An 18,966-nucleotide genomic window follows, 5' to 3' on the forward strand; every position below is an offset into this window, starting at 1 on the left:
ATAAGGTTCAGGTCCAGTAACAGAACACTAAATGATATAAATAAATCCCCAATACAATTTCTTATTCTGATAAGTTTAAAATTACCATTATAACTTCAGGTTGGAGAACACCAGCTTGATAAAATTTTCTTTTAAACCTTTTAAAGACTTGTACACCTGGAAGATATGAACACATTTAATATATAAAAAGAGTAACAGAATCATAATTGCATTGATGTTTTTATATTAACTATGTTTAACTTTTAAAGAAAATTCAGACTTTGTAATGTAGTACAATACTGTAAAATAACAGTTGCTGTTTAACCAGAATTGTACAAACCCCCAATTTTTAAGACTAGCTGCTCAAGAGAAAAAAACTTAACCGATGCAGTGTTAAGAGTAAATTTATGCTTTTAGAATTATTGGTCATTTTAGCATATAGACTGGAATTTTGTTTACATCAATATATTAATATTTGACTTTAGGAAAAAAATCCTTGAATAATTTTAACTGTTGTGTTACTTACATACACATGTAAACCTTTTAAAATTTACTCTTAATTAACATTTTTTAATCACTTAGACACTCTTGTTATTTACTTAGATGTATTACAGCCTTATTTTATCACATAAAGATTTTTTATCTAGAAATATTTTTATTAAATATATTTTTATACCTAAAATATTATAATGTTTTAATCTGTTGATCCCCTTTTTAAAATAAATATTTTGAAACAACCCTTATAAATTTCTGAATTCAGATAAATTTCTCCATTTTAATCTGATGAAATACTTTGTTACTTATAGAACTCTATTTAAAAACAGTTGAAACTTTTGAACCCTTTATATAGAATAATACCTGTTAAGACTTTTAGTAGGACTCAGGAGATAGCTCAATCGGTAGAGTGCTTGCCTTGCATGCACAGGCCCTGGGTTCGATCCCCAGCACTGCAAAAAAAAAAAAAAAAAGACTTTTAGTAATCATGTTTTTAGTGATAACATAAAGTAAATTTAAACCCTTTTTTATTTACCAATTCATGAAAACACCAAACATATTTTAGTATGTTACCCTGTGGAATTTAAGGAGTTAAGAGTACTTGATGTTATATTTAACAGTTAGCATTTTAACCTTTTAAACCAATCACATGTCTCTAACAAACACATCCACGATCAATCCCATATATGTTAAATCTAATTAAGTTATTTTTTAAAAGCCAAGATATCAGAGAACTGTATTGACCTGTATCAATCATTTCTTTCCTGTTGAAGAAAAACCTAGAAACAATGGATATTAGACATTTTATACAACTAACATTTTATTTTTTTGACCACCTGGAAACAAAACTGTGTTAGTAACTTGAAAGCCATATTTTTGTTTACCCAAGTTAAAAACCTTTTAAATTATGTAAATCAAAAGCATTTGGATCCATTTTTTAAAATTTAATTTATGAACTCATATGTCAATTTTGGTACCAAATATATGTAGACATGTCAATACACCAGTGTACATATACATAAAATAAACAGGACAAAGGCCTTATAGCTAATTTTTTAAAACCCATTAGATTGAGAGATAACCCCTGTAAACTGGCCTCTGAATGAAACAGAGCATTAAGAAAACCTTATAGTTGGATAAAATAGGTCTGATAAAAAAGTTAACTTAGGTGCACCAGATCAAAATTATGAACTCAAAAAACAGAACTTTTAAAAATCTTGGGCCTCCATCCTGATGTGCAGAGATGAAAAGGAATTAAGAGAATATAGACAAAGGTTATGCCCTATCCCTCCCTGAAGGAGTTTCCCGAAGAGACAGCAAGAGAGCTGCTTCCATTGGTCTCCTTGGGAGAGCTCCCTCAGGTTGGGGTCTTGTTCTCAACCGGTTTTTCTGGTCTCTTGGATAGCAGCTATCAAAATTTTAGCCTGGCCTTTAGTGGACCAATTCCAATAGTTGGAAGTTCCAATTGGCAGCAGTTTACATTTTAATGTAAGCTTTAGTGAACATAGTTAAAAACCTTTTTAACCATTTTTTTTCCAAATTTGACTATAAAACATTTGATCAGATTGTTCAGGCTTCCCAAAGACAATTTGGTGGTCCCCTGAGGGGGCCATCTGACCTCAAAATTTGGGCATTCTCTCTCACAGAATTTAGAGAGAGAAAAGACATCGCAGTGGGTTCTGTAGTCACTGGCTCTCTTCTGGAATTCCTGGAAATTAGTTAACATGCACTGGAGGGGAGTACATGACTGACATGAGGGAGACTGACTCATGCTTACACTTAAAGGCATCCAAAAAAACAGAAAAGGACAAACAAACACAGAACAGATAAAACACCAAAGACACAGACAAGTGGCCACTCCAGATTCCAGACCAGAGGAACTGAGCAATGTCTTGCCAGCCCCTGACTGGGGAAGTAATGCTGCATCCATCCTTCCTCAGAGTCCCCAGATGCGAATCCGCCAGAAACAGACTTACCGGTCCCCCAGGGGTGCAGGAACAGGTGACTCACTTCAGAAAATTTAGTTCAGTCCTGGGACGGGCTCCACAGACCATGCAGCCTGGGGCTGAGGAACGTCTCTCAGAGGCCTTCCCTAGGAGCAATGCTGTGGCCTCTCCCCTCCGCGGGAGTTTCCAGGTCAGTGGTGAGCAGTGGTTACCAACCAGGCAGCGAGAGTCTCCCTGGGGCCTCCAAATATTATGGGGCACAAATTAAGAACAGACCAATCACCACTGAGAAGTCCAAATTTGAGAGTCTTTATTAAGCTGGTCAGCTGACTGTCTCACACAATGCCCTAAAAATAGCTAGTGGGAGAACAGCCCTGACCACAGTGTTGTAGGAGTTCTTATACCAAAAATCACATCACTCATAAGTGTCTGTTGCTATGATTCAAAATTACAAAGTAACATTATGAGATCATTGACAGAGGGGGAAGTGGACCAAATTGACCCTTACCTAGGTAAAAACTAAAGAATGGTTACTACAAACTAACATCATGAGATCATCGACAGAGGGGGAAGTGGGTCAAACTGACCCTTACCTAGGTACAAACTAAAGAATGGTTGCTAACATCCACACAATTACCATTTACATGGTACATTGGTTAAGAGCAATAGAGGTCAAAGGAGAGCAATTTTTACTACATAGGAGTTGCCATTGTATATTATTAAACATGTCATGCTAAGTAACTGATGATGGGTACAGAGGCGGGGTGTTCCCATGGGAGAAACTTATTTCCTACATAACATGGAGTCTCAGAGCAAAATGGAGTCTGTTTAGTCATTTCCCTTAGAGTCTGGCCTATAACATTCTCATGGAGCCAGATCTATCAGCCCTATCACATTCCCCACTGGTTTTTTGTACATAATCAAATCATTGATTCATTAGTATTGCACAGGTGATTGTAGTGGTCCTTATTGTTGTGGAGTTAGTTATATTTATTTCTACTAGGAGGGGAACTAAGACAGGGGCCACTCATTTAGATATTAGCCACATATTTTTTTTTTGATCCCTCCCCATCATATTAGTATACAGAATTTAGTCAATTTCACAATCTCAAAAAGTTGAATGGTTAAGCATGGAGTTATTCCACAAATACTGGCGTCCATTTTGACATAATCATACAAGCACAGAATATCCGTTGCTTCACTTCTGTCCCCAAAACTTCCTCTTCCCCCGTCATTCCTCTTCTACTCTACATATTTTCCATATATCTATATCTTTATTTATATCTATATCTATCTCTATGTGTGTATCTACCTATCTATATCATCCTTAAAATGATGTTTTGACTGCAGTGCATACCATTGGCCCATAATCTTCACTCCTAAAACTTACCAAGTCACATTCTGATGTCAATTTGGTGACATTCTGTCTGGCCATAGAAATTCTTCGGAACAAGTCACAGACACACGTGCACACACACACACACACACTCACACACACACACACTACCACTTAAGCTTCAGGTCTCTGTGTCTACAAGACTTGTGATGCTTGATAACATCCAGTTGTTACTCTCTGGGCAAAATCTGCAAGGGGGATTATCTAGTGCTAACTGTGCTAACTGTGGAAGTACAACATCGGCAGAGGCCAGACTTAGAGATCATCCAGGGCAAAACCACCATAAGTGAGTCAGAATGGAAGAATTGCTAAGTTCTGTCGTGTTCCTCAAGAGATCTGGCTTTAGTCAGGCCCTTGAAACATCTGCCTAGAGTTAGTAATTTCTCATTCTTACAGACACTGAGTAGGAAGTGAGGAGCAGCCATCAGACTGGGCAGAAGGTATGGTTGCTTTAGGGTGCAGGCAAGCACTACATGGTGATCCTCAAACCTATGCATGCATCAGAATCCTGGGAGGGCTTGTGAAAGCACAGATTGCTGGCACCATTCCTAGAGTGCTTGATTCAATAGGTCCACATAGGTTTGAAAATATGTGCTTCTATTAAGTTCCCAGGTGATGCTAATGGTGCTGTACCAGGGAACCATGTTTGAGAACCACTGACCTAGAGACAAGTTTTCTCAATAATGATGGTAATCACAACATGCAGTAAAGAGATGATCACCCAAAGTGAATGAGTTCACCAACTCCCTGGGCTTGGATGAACGATGAAAATTATACTGTAGTGGAGAAAGCATGCTAGGATTGAATTATGTGTTTATTCCTCCTTCTGGGAAAGCCTAGCAGCCTCATGGAAATGGGAAGCCAAGTAGGAATGAGAAACTTGCTCTTTCTGGGACTTTCAGAGGATCCAGACAAGCACATCCCCTGTGTTGGGTCCTCTCTGCCCAGGTACCTGGAAACATGAACTGGTACCTGCTCATCATCCTGGCCACCAGCTGGGAGTCCCCACTCTGCACACCAAGTGGGACCGGTTGGTGCATTGCCAGGTGTTGAGCAGCATCCCTAACCTCACCCACTGGGTACTTGTTACACTTTCCTAGAGGTGTCAATCTAAGATTCTACAGACAATTCCAAATGTGTTTTGGAGGCAAAATCATGTCTGGTTGAGGACCAGAGTACTATGGCATAAGAACTCTAAAATCTTAATGGGGTTCCACTCAAAACCCATGCATTACTCAGGTTATAAGTCTGGGCAGATCAGTTAAACCTTAGGTTCCATTTCTGCCAATTTAGAATCAGGTTCCTAATAGTACTGACAGCTGAATGGACTTTTATAAATGTTGTATAAGAGAGTCCTTAGGTTTCAGTCACTGTTTTCACCACTGTGACCAAAAGACATGAAAAGAGAAATTTGAGAGCAAAGGTTTATTTTGGGGCTCATGGTTTCAGAGATCTCAGTCTATAGGTTGTCAAACCCATTGTCTGGGTCCCTAGGTGAGGCAGGACATCATGGCAGGAGAGTGTGGTGGAAGACAGTCGCTCAGACATGATGATCTGGAGTTTAGGATGATGAGGAAGGAGGAGAGAGAGAGAGAGAGAGAGAGAGAGAGAGAGAGAGAGAGAGAGAGAGAGAGAGAGAGCGCTGCACTCGACAAAGAAAAAATACATATCCCAAAGGCACACTCCCAAGGACTCACCTGCTCCAGCCACGGCCAACCTACCTACAGTCACCTCCCAGTTAATTCTTACCAGAGAATAAATTCACTGATTGGGTTAAGGCTCTCATAACCCCACTGATTTCACCTCTAAAACTTCTTACATTGTTTCTCATGTGAACTTTTAGGGGACACCTTCTATCTAATGAGTAACACCTTATATGTCAATAGTTTGGAGCAATGTGCATACAAAGATCTGAATATACCTCTTATAATTTGCAAACATTTTGTAAGTGAAGAACCAAATGGAACCCTCTGAACTTGTCTTAGTCTTACAAACATTAAACTTTTAATTGTTTTGTGAAAAGTACCATGAAGCAAAAGAAAGTCATACCCACAGTCTCATTCAAAAGAACACAGTTCTTCCATTGTTGAAGAGGGAAATTACAATTTTCTGAGTATATCAGGGACTGTGTCCTTAAAGTGACTCAGTGCTTTGACGATTTAAGAAACAGTGAAGAAAGATTCTTTAGTTTCATAATTTGGAGAAATCCTCAACTCTGGATTGGGAGGAGGTCAGACATCTGGAAACCAAGAGTTCTCGAGAAGGAGTAATGAACACTGGTTTCACCCGGTCTCTTGAGAACAGAGAATCTGTAAAAGAATTTTTTCTTGCTGTATAGAGCAGAGGCCCAGAGGGACACGATGTGCTCAGGGGTTGAATAATGGGAGGGGGACATGCGGGCGTATACCTAAGGGAGAATCTACTGGGAGCTCTGAATATCTCCCCACCACTGTACTTCAGCAGGTGCAACATTCAGCTGGACAAGACTCCCCCACATGACAGTTTGGAGACCTTAGTCTGGCTCAGGGACTGATACTTCACTCCTTGCTGCTGTCCTGTTTGGAACAGAGCTTCAGTCTCCATCATCAACCATCCAGGGGAGATTCTGTGTTCCCAAATAGAGCCCTTCCTTCCAGAGATGCCCCCCAGGGGAGTCCAAGAGCTTGATCAGTGTTGCAGGAAGTTCCAGAGATAATAAAGTCTGAGGAAGTTTCCCTGAGAGCAATTCAGCCTGGCCCAGGGTGCAGAGAAAGCAGGGGAGGCTTACTTGATTTTTAGGGTGCTTACTTACAGTGCTAAAATAATAGTAACAGCTGAACTCAGCAATGCAGGGGTATCATTGACATTTAAGTGATAGTGAGAAATCCTAATTAAAGGAGGGAATGGTAGGCATAAAGTGGTTCCAGTAAAAGTAGAATGTATCTCCAAAGATTTTTTTACATTGTGTGGAGTATTCACTGTGGATATTTCTTTTTTAAGATGGGGTGCAATTAAATATGTTTGCATATCCCTAAGAAAAGACCAGATCAATGCAGTGCTGGCAAATCCTACCTTGCCATAGTGTCTCATGAGGCATATGTCTTGCAATTATCTTCCCTCATGCAAGGTAGTCAGATGAAAAAGTAAAATGAAAAAGGCATATCACCAAGCTTATATCCTTACTCCTGAGTGTGAATAAACTTTTATCGTGAATTGTGCAAAGTCTTTGAGTTTGTGTAGTGGGGTTGGAGTATTCCAATTCCCATTTTTTCTTGTAAATTTTCAAATATAAGAATTGGAGTTTTCATCACCTTTGCTATTGAGTTTTTGTATGTATGTGTAGATGTTTTGGGAGAAATTATAAAATTATTTGTATTTTGTGTGATCAAGTCTGTGGTTTTATTGTGTTTACCTCATTGCTTTTTAAATGTACAATGTGCATCTGCATGATATGAAGAAATGAATAGCCTTTTATGCATATTTCCAACTTGTTTTCACAAGTCTGTTATTCTTCATTATGATTTTAGTCTTTTTTTTGATAGATCTCTATCCACAAGCCACGTAGACTTTAGACATTATTTGAAAGATATTATCATTTAATTACGATAGCTCAGTTGGTAAAGTGCTCACTTCGCAAGTACAAAGACTTGGGTTCAATCCCAAGCACCACAAAAAAAAGATTATCTTCAAATTTCATATAATATGTTTATGTATATATACTGTGTGTGTGTGTGTCTGTGTCTGTGTGTGTGTGTCTCTGTGTGTGTGCATAAGACTGCTTACAACTCAGTTGTCTAGGTCTCTGAAAATTTAATTTCTAATTCATGTTGAAATCACTTAAATCACTGCCATTTTGTATCCCTGTTTCAGTTAATTATCAACTGATATTAATAACGGTCCTTCTGATTCTGTTGTTTGGAAACCACTTAATATCACTTGGTTTTAAACCCTTGCCTTGTAACTTTTTGTTTTCTTTAAATTTGTTTCTATATAATGTACATGTTTTCACACTTTTGTGAAAATGTGAAGATGAGTAAAGCCGATGAATTCTCTGCCTTTGGATCTTGAACTATGATGGTGAAGACAGAGAATGAAGAATGTGTATGTATGATATAAGGACCAGAGGGATTAATTATAGGAAGGATGTTTTCAGCATAAACAGGATTGTTGTGGTGCCATGGATGGGATTTTATGCAGTAACATTGGGGAAACATTTGCGTGTTGACCATGATCGTATTGAATATAACCATGGGATCAAAAATAAATCAAAATATCAGAGCCCCAGACCTAAAATAACAAAGAAGATGCCCCCTGAGAAAAGGGGCTTTCCTGATCCACTGCCAGACCACATGAAAGTCAGTGGGTCCAACAGATGTGGACCAGCAAGGAAAACACACTTTCACTGTTTCAGATGAAATGGTTCATTCAGTAGCTCTTTGTCTCTTTCTCTTTGGGACTGTTCGTTTATTCCCTTTGCTCTTTTCCCTGTTGGGGTGTTCAATCTGCAAGTCTCTTGACATTGAACAGATATCACGGATTTTGTCTTAAGGGTAAATTTATTTTTGCTGTTTCTTGCTTTTGCTGAGTTTTGAGGGGATATAACAGGTGCTGGACTGTACCTGTAGCTAAGGAATTCATTTACTTTTTGGAAACCGCTTAATATCACTTGGTTTTAAACCCTTGCCTTGTAACTCTCAAGAATAACCTAATTCATTAGATCATTTCTTTCCTATTGAACCCGATGGGCCTGCTTAATTCTGCTCTCTGTGCTCACTGTAATGATTTTTCATGGTTTGAAGTATGTTTCTTTAGGTCACCCAGAACTTCTTGACTGATTGACTACAGTGCAGGGGATAAACTCAGGTCTTGCACATGTTTGGCAAGCACTCTACCACTGAGGCATGTCCCCGGCCATTCTGCTTTTACATTTAAGGAGCTTCCACTAAGTGGCCCATGCTGGCCTCAGACTTGCAATCCTCCTGCCTCAGCCTCCATGGGGGTGGGATGCCATACCAGGCTCATTCATCACCCTCTGACGTGATTTCTCTTCATTCACTTGCTCACTCCACTCACCACACTGGATTCCTTGTTAGTCTTGAGGAACTGAAACAAGCATTTTCCTCAGGGACTTTGCCTTGGCTGTTCCTCATCCAGGTGCACCCAGTCCCAGATACCTCCTGGTTCCCATTTTGTCTTCCTTGAGGTCTCTGTTCAAATGTTACCTTGTCTGCTAGTCTTCCCTGAACATGCAGTAAAATAATGTTCCCATCTGCTCTTTCCTTTCTATCTTCTCATTGCACCTACTGTAGTTTGGATCTTGAATGTTCTCCAAATGCTCCGGTGTTGAAGAGTTGGTCCTCAGAGAGGTGCTTTAAGAGGTGCTCCTAGGGGAATGTCCTCAGGTCAATGGGAGTGTGGCCTCCTCCTTGCTCTCTTTTGCTTCCTGGTCATGTAGGAGTGGACTTGCTCTGCACAGGTTTTCTTCCATGGACTCCTACCTTATCACAGGCCCAGGGGCCGCTGACTCTACTGGAAATTTCAAATCTGTGAGCCAGAGTACAACTCACTCAGTCAATTTTCCCAAGTATTTGTTACAGTGATGGGAAGATGACTCACACACTGTTCCTTCTCCTTCACATACTGTGTGGATTTTGTTTTTCTTCACATCTTGTGTCAACAGTGCCTCCTTCTATTTATATTTCTAAGTGAGTCGAAGAATTTCTCATAAAAAGTAGATGAAACTGAAGAATTTCTTGCTAAATGAAATAATCCAGACTCAGAAAATCAAGGGCTGAATGCTCTCTCTCATAGGCAGAACCTAGAACAAAGGAAGGGGGAAAGAGGGGAGAATCCTGTGAAAATAGAAGAGAGATCAGTGAAGCAGAGGAAGGGGATTGAGGGAGAGGCAGGGGATGGGAAAAGGGAGGAATGGTGAAATAAAGCTGACCAAATTATGCTATCACATACATGAATACACCACTGTGAATTTCAGCTTTGTGTATATCTATAGAGCACTAATTTTAAGAACTATAAATAGAAGGAAGACAAGTGAAGTTAAGACAACCAGGAGGGAGAAGGGGAGGCAGAAGGAAGTGCTGGGAATTGCATTGGAACAAATTGTATTCCATGCATGTATGACTAGGTCACAGTGAATCACAATGTTATGTATAACTATAATGCACTAATATTATGTATAACTACAATGCACTAATAAAAAAATTAAACACTTTTTGAATACATGATATTTGAGTAGAGGCAGAACATGAGACAGAAATTTCTAATCAAACATAAGACAATTAATACCATAAAGGTGACAAGATTCATGCACAAAAGCAGATGTTGATTACTTTACTGTAGAAGATTGAGGGTGGTGCATAGCTCAGTGGTGCAGTTCTTGCCTAACAGGAGTTTGACGATCAGCATGTGCACATACACACACACAGTCAGAATAAGCAGCATTGTGACAGGTGTGTAATGCTTTCTTGTGTCCTGTTCTTGTTCTCACTTTTGGTAGTCATAACAGACACATGGAACCAGAAAATTATACACAACTTTCAGAATTTCTTCTTCTGGGATTTTCAGAGCAAGCAGAAATACAGCCCCTCACCTTTGGGCTTTTCCTCTCCATGTACCTGGTCACTGTGCTGGGGAACCTGCTCATCATCCTGGCCACCATCTCAGACCCCCATTTGTAGACACCCATGTACTTCTTCCTCGCCAACCTGTCCTTTGTGGACATTTGCTCCACCTCCACCACCATCCGAGAGATGCTGGTGAACATGCAAACACAGAGCAAGGCCATTACCTATGCAGGCTGCATTACCCAGATGTACTTCTTATTGCTTTTTTCAGGACTGGACAGCTTTCTGCTGACTGTGATGGCCTATGACCAATATGTGGCCATCTGTCACCCCCTGCACTACATAGTCATCATGAACCACCGGCTCTGTAGACTGTTGGTCTGGCATGCTTGACCATGAATGTCCTGAATTCCTTGTTGCATAGCTTCATGGTCTTACGACTGTCCTTCTGCACAGATTTTGAAGTCCCCCACTTTTCTGTCAGCTAAATCAGGTGGTCCACCTTCCCTGCTCTGATATCTTTCTTAATGACATGATGATATATATGACAGCTCTGCTGCTAGGAGGTGGCCCACTCACCTGCATCCTTACTCCTACTCCAACATAGTGTCCTCCATCCATGCAATCTCATCAACTCAGGGCAGGTACAAAGCCTTCTCAACCTGTGCTTCTCACCTGTCCGTGTTCTCCTTATTTTATTGTACAGTCCTGGGAATTTACCTCAGTTCTGCTGTGACCCAAAACTCACATTCAACTGCAACAGCCTCTTTGATGTACACAATGGTCACCCCCATGCTGAACCCCTTCATCTACACTCTGAGGAATAAAGTCATCAAGAGTGCTCCTAGGAGACTCCTTGGGAGCACACCTGGGAAAGAATCAGTTGATTCACCTCAGTAGACTTGGCTGTGCTTTGGAGACTCTATATTTGAGTCTGAAACTAATTATTTGATGAGATTGTAGAATGAAAACTTGATCCTCTTATGTCCCATAGTTTGTTTCTTTGAAATCAGCTCTCCCATTCATTGAAAGTACCCAGCTTGACCAGGCTTTCTGTTCTTTGTGGTCTCTAATGAAATGTCTTCCTTTGTCATTTCCTGTTTTCCCAAACTCATTCCCACCCTCGTGTCAGAAGAATTTGGAAATTTCTATCCATCATGGAATAACATGGACTTCTTTAGAATAATTTCTTCCTGAATAACAAGAATCTTTCTGTGTTTTACTAAAAGAATTGTCATGAGTTTACTATTCCTGAAGAAAAGACTACACATGGAAGCTGAGGCAATTAAAGTCGTGACATAGAAAAATCTGAAATTTGTTTTTCACATGTGCTACTATGATTTTTCTCACCTTTTCTTTCCCTTTACTGCCTCCACCTCTCTCTTTCTCATTCTTTCTTTCTTCTTTTTTTAAGGTGGGGATAGAACCCAAGGCCTTGTACAGGCTAACCAGTTCTCCACTACTGAGCTACTACTTCCATCATTTTCTACCTCATGACCTTAAATGTTCCTCCTGGTAATGTAGACTTGAGCACTATGGTTTGTTTTGTAACCAATGATTGCATTTTATTCTCTCATAAGTTCCTGTTCTCTTATTCAGTTCAGTGGAGAGAGAGTAACATAATCATTGGCAAAAATTGTCAAGTGTATTTTTCTAAGTTGAGTCTAACTGGAAAGACAAATTTGAATAAAAGGTTGGACTCCATAAAGCCAATCATGGATGACCTTAAATATGATCAATCAAAATTTTAAATTGGGTAGTTGTATTGCTATCGAAAATATTTTCTTTAAATATTCTGTTTCTACTCATTGAAGTGGGGAATGTTCTTGTCCATGTGTTGGAGGGTTTATGCACTGGGTTTCAGGAGTGGTTGGTGGACCATTGAATTATCTCCCTGTTGCTCCTTGGATATGTCTATTGCTGTCTGTAAACTTTACTCTTCCTGTTGCTCCCAATGAACTGTCTCTCCATCTTCTAAATTTTATCATATCCCCTACAGAGGATGTGAACGAACAATATAATTCCATATTTCCTTTTCCCTTGGGAATCAATTCGACGTTTATGATCTTTCAGTGACTCAAAAGAGAGACTGAACTCCAGTCCAGTCATGTGATTCAGAGTCAACAGTTTTACAACTCACAGGTGCATGTCCTTCCACATCTCCTGGTCACCTGGAACCTCATTGGAGTCACCTTTTAATTCAGTTATGTGAAATTATCTTGAACAACAGAATAATTATGAATGCTATCATCAAGCATTGGAACAAATGTCAAAATCAAAAGTAGCAGATTATTGCAATTTCTTGCAGTTCTTTTCCTCTTCGATTATTTTATCATTAGCTATTTCTGTGTACAAAGTCATCCTAAAGTCAAAAGTTTTAATATAGTATTATATCATCAAGTGGAAGTGGTCTCATGAGTCTGTACTCAGCTGTGAGCATCTGTGTTGTTTTCAAGACTCACCCGTGGTGTGGAGGGTGAATGCAGTGCTATTCTGTCGGGAGATCATTTATGGTCAGCTTACTCCATGTTTACATCAAGGTTAACCTCCTAGTTTACAGGAATGAACTACCTTCATGTAATTCCACTTTTCCTCTATCTGTATGTGACCCCTTGCTTCACTCCCAGATAGAAAAAATAGTTCCACTTTGTTAAGGGTGACCAGCCTTAGGGACCTTCTATTGTACCCTGAGATCTGCACTTCCTGTTTTTCCTTTTAATTATTTATTAGATTATAATGATATTCAGCAACCCACACAGATTTAAAGTGCTCAATTTGTTTAATTACAAGAATCGCTCAAAAATGAAAAGTATGCAGAGCATGATTCCGTTTGTGTGCAATTCAACAAGGTGCTCATTAAGGTTTAAGTGCTTGGTTATGCAATTACTATAAAATTGGCATCCTTGAACTGTGCTATGGATAGAACTGTAGGTCATTGTGTGAAGTGAAATAAGCAGGGCACAGAAGGAAAAATACAATAGGATCTCACTCAGCTGTAGAATCTGCAGAAGTCGAACTCACAGGAGCAAAAAGTAGACTGTTGGTTACCAGAGGCTGGAAAGGGTAAGTGAGCAGGAGTGAAAGAAGGTTGGCCCAAGGACACTAAGTTGTAGTTAGGTAGGAGACGGGAGTTCTGATGTTCTGTACCTAAGTAGGATCATGACTCCTACTCTTTGTGTCCACAGAACACATGAGGGTCTGCATAGTTCAGAAAAGATGGAAGCAAATATCTTTTTTGAAATTAGCGCATTATAATTATGCATAATATTGATACTATCGTGGTTCATTTTCACATGATCATACAAGTATGGAGCACAATATTCTCTAATATTGACCCCAGTACTCCCACTTATCCCCTCTCCTCCCCCTGCCATTTTTCTTTCCTTTTTTCTACCAATCTTGAGTGTTGTCACCACGAAGAATTGATGAATCTTGAGGAGGTAAATATGCTTACCCTGATCCGGACATTACCTGATGTATGCATGTATGGAATCATCACATGGCACCCTAAAAAGATATGACATTCATACGACTCGATTAAAACTTTAATATTAAGAAAGCTCTTAATATTAATAGAGCTCTTAATAGAGCTCGTTTTCTGAAGGTAATGTGGGGAAACGAGCAGAACTTCAACCAATGTTGTAAGGAGTAAAGGAATAAATGAAATGTGTGGAAATACTTTGTTGAGTCCACAGAAAGTGGTCATGGTGCAGGATGTGAATACAACACGTGTGCCTATGGATTTGTAATATATTTTTCCTAAAAGTGGAGTACTCCACCCACATGAATCTACATGTACCTCCAATATTGTGTTTAATTCTATCTTTCTTCTTGAAACTCAAGAGAAGAGATATGAAAAGTGCAAATTGGAATGAACAGGAAATGAGAAGGGAGATACAGTTTTGGTGCCTGCAACGACCTCTACTGATCTCTTCAAACTTGCACTCACATCATAAGTTAAGCGCCATCATTTGGTCCCTCATTCTAACAATGTGTTGTTTGTTACATGCATGAAATTCCTGGGATTCTTGGCAAAGTGCTATGAATACAGGAGGTGTAGTCTTATGGTTTCACATTTTAAAAAAATACAGGTCTGTCCTCTGTTAAAGAGGGAAATTGAAAAGTTGTGGAGACACAGAGACTGTGTGAGTCAGAGTTTGAAGACACAAGGTACCTAGCCAAGGCAGCATTCTTTGTATTAGACATGAAGAAAATGTGACTCAAAGGAGGGTATGGTGGCAGGCAGTAGATTTTGGAAGGTGGGGAGCTCATAGAGTGGTAGCAATAAGGGTTGGGGTCGCCTGTCTTCACTCTGATCTCAGGGGAATCTATGCACACTCCCCATTACCTGTCTAGGTCAGAGTTCTGTAGGGAAATCAGGTACTTAGAGGCTGGAGTTAAAGAAGGACATGCACCTAATGAGTAGATAGAGAAAGTCCTAGACTACAGTTGCTCCTGCTCTCCCTGAGTGCATGCCCTTGGGACACTCTTGGTTCTTCAGGAGCTTTCCATCTGACTTGTGGACCAAATCCTGGACCCATTCTGGTTCACTTTTCTGGAGTCAGAGCCTCACTCTGCACCATCTACATCCAGGGAAGAACTGACACATGTCCATGAAGACCCTCTGGTCAGAGATGCCACCCAGGTGAGCCTGCGAATCTGGTAGACACTGCAGTAGAGGATTAAAGAGAATGGAAGCCAGGAGCTTACACCCAAGATTCCCAGAGAGCCCAAGTAGCCTGGTGTACAGCCCAGAGATGGTGGTGTCTGTTTGCTAGTTTTTTAGTGACTGTGTAAAATACTAAAAAGTGAAGTGACCAAGAAATCAGCAGCACAGGGTCATTGGTTGACCATGAACTAATGGTAACAGAAGTTCAATCAGAAGAGGAATGGGAGGCATGAAGTGGTTCAAATCAAAGTAAAATGTAAGTGTGAGGACCTTTGCAATGAAGGAGAATGGATAAATCCAGTATGAACTACCAAGGAACCTGCACTGGAGGGAGCTCATTTAAAAAATTATAATGGAGCATATTTCAGCATTTTTCCTATTGGTGAGTGAGAAAGATCCAGACTTAGGACTTTTTGTAAGTGTGCACAGTACATATGTGGAGATGTATTTGTAGGGAATGTCTGAAAGTTTAGATTTTTATGTCGTATATCAGTGTTTGCTATTGGGTTCCTGCCAGGGCTTCTCATTCTGAAAGATATGACTCAACAACATGGTATTTCTTCAACTGTGCATCCTCACTTCAAACTAAACACTAGTGAAAGCTCTTCTGCACTTCATGTGCTGACATGTCAACTTTTTCACATGTTTCCAACTCACTTTTCATGTCTCTGCTGTGTCACATGGTGCCTTTAATTCTCCACAGTTGGATGTAAGTGAATTTCTAAAAGCCATGTCACCTTGGCCAACAGTTGGAAGGCACTCCTTCTCGCCTTTCACTAAAGATCACCTTTCTCCTCCATAAGTATATTCATTTATTTATCTTAAGATAAGGTACAATCATGACTTTGTATTCTACTCCCTGATATTTTACTTCCAAGTCTCCAACAATTTAGTTTTACATTTAATTGTTAGTCACCTGATTTGATCATTACACAATGCATTTTTATATAAAAGCATCACAATATACCCCATAAACCGACACAATTATCACGTGTCCAACAAAATGCAACTTATAAGAAGTTTAAAAACCCAAATACAAGAACCTTGAATTGATTGCACATACACTAAATAATGAATCAAAGGTAAGCTAAGTGTTTAAGGAGATAGAAGTGCTAATTGCCCTGATTTGATCATTGCATATCACATACTTATATTGAATTATAACCGATATAATCAATAAAGAGGCACAAATATTCTGTGTGAATTGTAAAACAGTGAGAAAGAAGCCTGACTTATGTGCTACCAAACCAGGTAAAAGCCAATAAGTCAGGTGAAGTGGAGCAGAAACAGGGAATGCAGATCTGCTATTTCATATTAAAATTCTCAGCTTTGCAGCATGGGATTTAGATATCTTGTGTTGTGAATTGTTGATTTTTAACCCTCGGTGATTTTTTTCTTTGACATGTATGATCTCTCAGCTGCCTTGACATCAGGAAGGAGAACAGTGGGAGGGAGGAGAGGAGGGAAAGGGGAGGTACTGGAGACCCAAGTGGATCAATTTACTTTCCATGGCTGTGTGACTATGTCAAAATGACTGCAATGTTATGTATCACTTCAATGCACCAATGAAAACATTTAACAAGTAGCTTAAATAAAGCAAATTCACTACTTTGGTCTTGGCCAAATTTGTTTTTGCTGTTTTATGGGTGTTTCCTGCACACCCAGGGAGTGTAAGTGTGTTTGGAAAGTTGCTGGAACCAAGGAAGGCTTCCTTCCTGGAGAAGCAGCCAGCGCCTGGGCCTGCTTGGTTCTGTTCCCCTGAGGTGCAGCCAGCACCTGGGCCTGCTAGGTCCTGTTCCCCTGAGGTCCAGCCAGCACCTGGGCCTGCTAGGTCCTGTGACCCTGAGGTCCAGCCAGCGCCTGGGCCTGCCGTCAGTCTAGCAGCCTGGCTGCTAGGTCCTGTTCCCCTCAGCTCCAGTCAGCTCTCTCTCTGTCTCTACCCTGAGCTCTTCATTTTCTGTCCACCTCGTTGGCCTTCTCTTGCTTATTCTCTCACTTCCCCTATCCTTCTCTGTTTCTCTTTCTCCTTCTGTTTTCTGGACAGCTTCTTCTACTTTTTCATAAGTACAGGGAAGATGGACCAGGCTTAAGTGGAGCTCTGTTCATTTGTTCATGGAAAATTCCTCAAGCGGAATCTCTAGTTACCATGGCCACATTCTTTAGGGAAAAGATGATCTCAGCTTGGGTTGTTGGCACTTATAGCCTTGTCAGTGTGATTGAGGCTGAGAGGTCTTGGTAGAAATAAGATCACGAGAACATGGTAGAAATAAGACCACGAGAGTGTTGTGTGTATCTATTTATGAGGGTGTGTGTTCCTATTTGTGTGTGTGTGTGTGTTTCAGTGTGTGTGTGTGCATGTGCCTGGTGGAGTGCTCAGAGAAAGGGTACTTGAGCTTATATATTTCAGTGTGACTTTTAGTAGCTAGAGGTTGGAACTTAACCCTCAGGAGGTAGTAAGGAGGGAATCCTTTGAAATTCACAAAATGTCTTTGCAGCAAATATAAGTGCAAGAGGCCCAGGGTGTGGATGAAGGCCCTTGTACCTTATACCTTCAGAGCAATGAGGCCACCTCATTCCTCAACATTCTCTGACACCATTTCTCATCACTCTTCTTCCTTCTCTTCACCAAGGGCTTTCTTTTAAGCTTGGTTTTCTGCAAAAGGCACATTCCTCAGGACCTTTGCATTGACCTTTCCCCAATGAGCACTGAACTGTTGAGGACAACTTGTGGTTCCTAACCTGTCTTCCTTGTGATCTCAGTTTAGATGACAGATTTCTTGCTGATCTTCCATGAATTGTTATAAAAGTAGAATAAGCTATCTACTCTTGTTTTCTTCTGAGTACCCATTGTACTATTTAGTCAATTTAAAAATTTTTGCTTGTGTTCTTTCTGGGTAAGATGAACTATTGTTTTGTGCCTTATACATATTACTGATACAGTGCCTGGAATAGTTGAACTTACAACTTTATAGGTATAACTTTATGTTTCCATATATGTATAAATTGTGTGATCATTGAATAATGGTAATTAGCTTAATTACCTATAATATTCGTCATTTCTGTGTGGTGAAACATTCAAAATCCTCCCCTTTAGCTATTTAAAATATGTAACATATAATTATTAACTATAATTATCCAACTGTGCAATACAACACCAGATGTCATTCCTCTTCTCTAATTGTAACTTGCTCCCCTTGAGAAGCTCCTCCTCTTCCCTTTGGCCCCATAATGCTTCTCAGCTTCTGGTGAACATCATGCTATGCTGAGTTTCTACGAGAGCAGGTTTTGCAGAATCTGCATAGGAATGATACCATGCAGCTTTAGTGTGCTGTGCCTGGCTTATTTCACATTACCCCCAGGTTCACCTATGTTGTCCTCACTGACAAGGCTCTTCTTTTTATTAAGAATTGAATATTATTTAACTGCGTATCTGTACCCCAACCAAATGGCCAATAACCAAATGAAAAATGCTCAAAATTGCTAGTTATCAGGGAAATGCTAATCAAGACCACAGTAGAATATCACCTCACTCAAGTTAGAAGAGTTATTACCAAAAAAACCAAAGATAATCAGGGCCAGTGAGAATGTTGAGAAAAAGGAATCCTTTTCCAGAGTTGGAAGGAATGAAGACTAGTGAAGTCTTTATGGAAAGTGATATGGAGGTTCCACAAATATTAAAACAGATTTATCACATGACCCAGCAATCCTACTACTGGATATGTAGCTAAAGAAATGAAATGGGTATACTGAGGAGATATCTGTCCTTCCATGTTTATTGATGTACAATTCACAGTAGTCAAGATACAGAAACAACCAAAGTGTTCATCAGGGGTTTTGACATATATCTTTCAAATGAAGGAAAAACATTCTTCTTAGAATCTTGAAATTCATATCTTTCGAGCAAAACCTTGAGACTGAAAT

The 18,966-nt window shown here is 39.8% G+C and overlaps 1 pseudogene; it reads left to right on the forward strand.

Annotated features, from left to right (window-relative positions):
- The first annotated feature begins 10,322 nt into the window (after positions 1-10,322).
- On the forward strand, positions 10,323-11,276 carry LOC124968092 (olfactory receptor 7A5-like; annotated as a pseudogene).
- The last annotated feature ends 7,690 nt before the right edge of the window (positions 11,277-18,966 follow it).

Source organism: Sciurus carolinensis, chromosome 17 (assembly GCF_902686445.1).
Source record: "Sciurus carolinensis chromosome 17, mSciCar1.2, whole genome shotgun sequence".
Taxonomy (NCBI): Eukaryota; Metazoa; Chordata; class Mammalia; order Rodentia; family Sciuridae; genus Sciurus; species Sciurus carolinensis.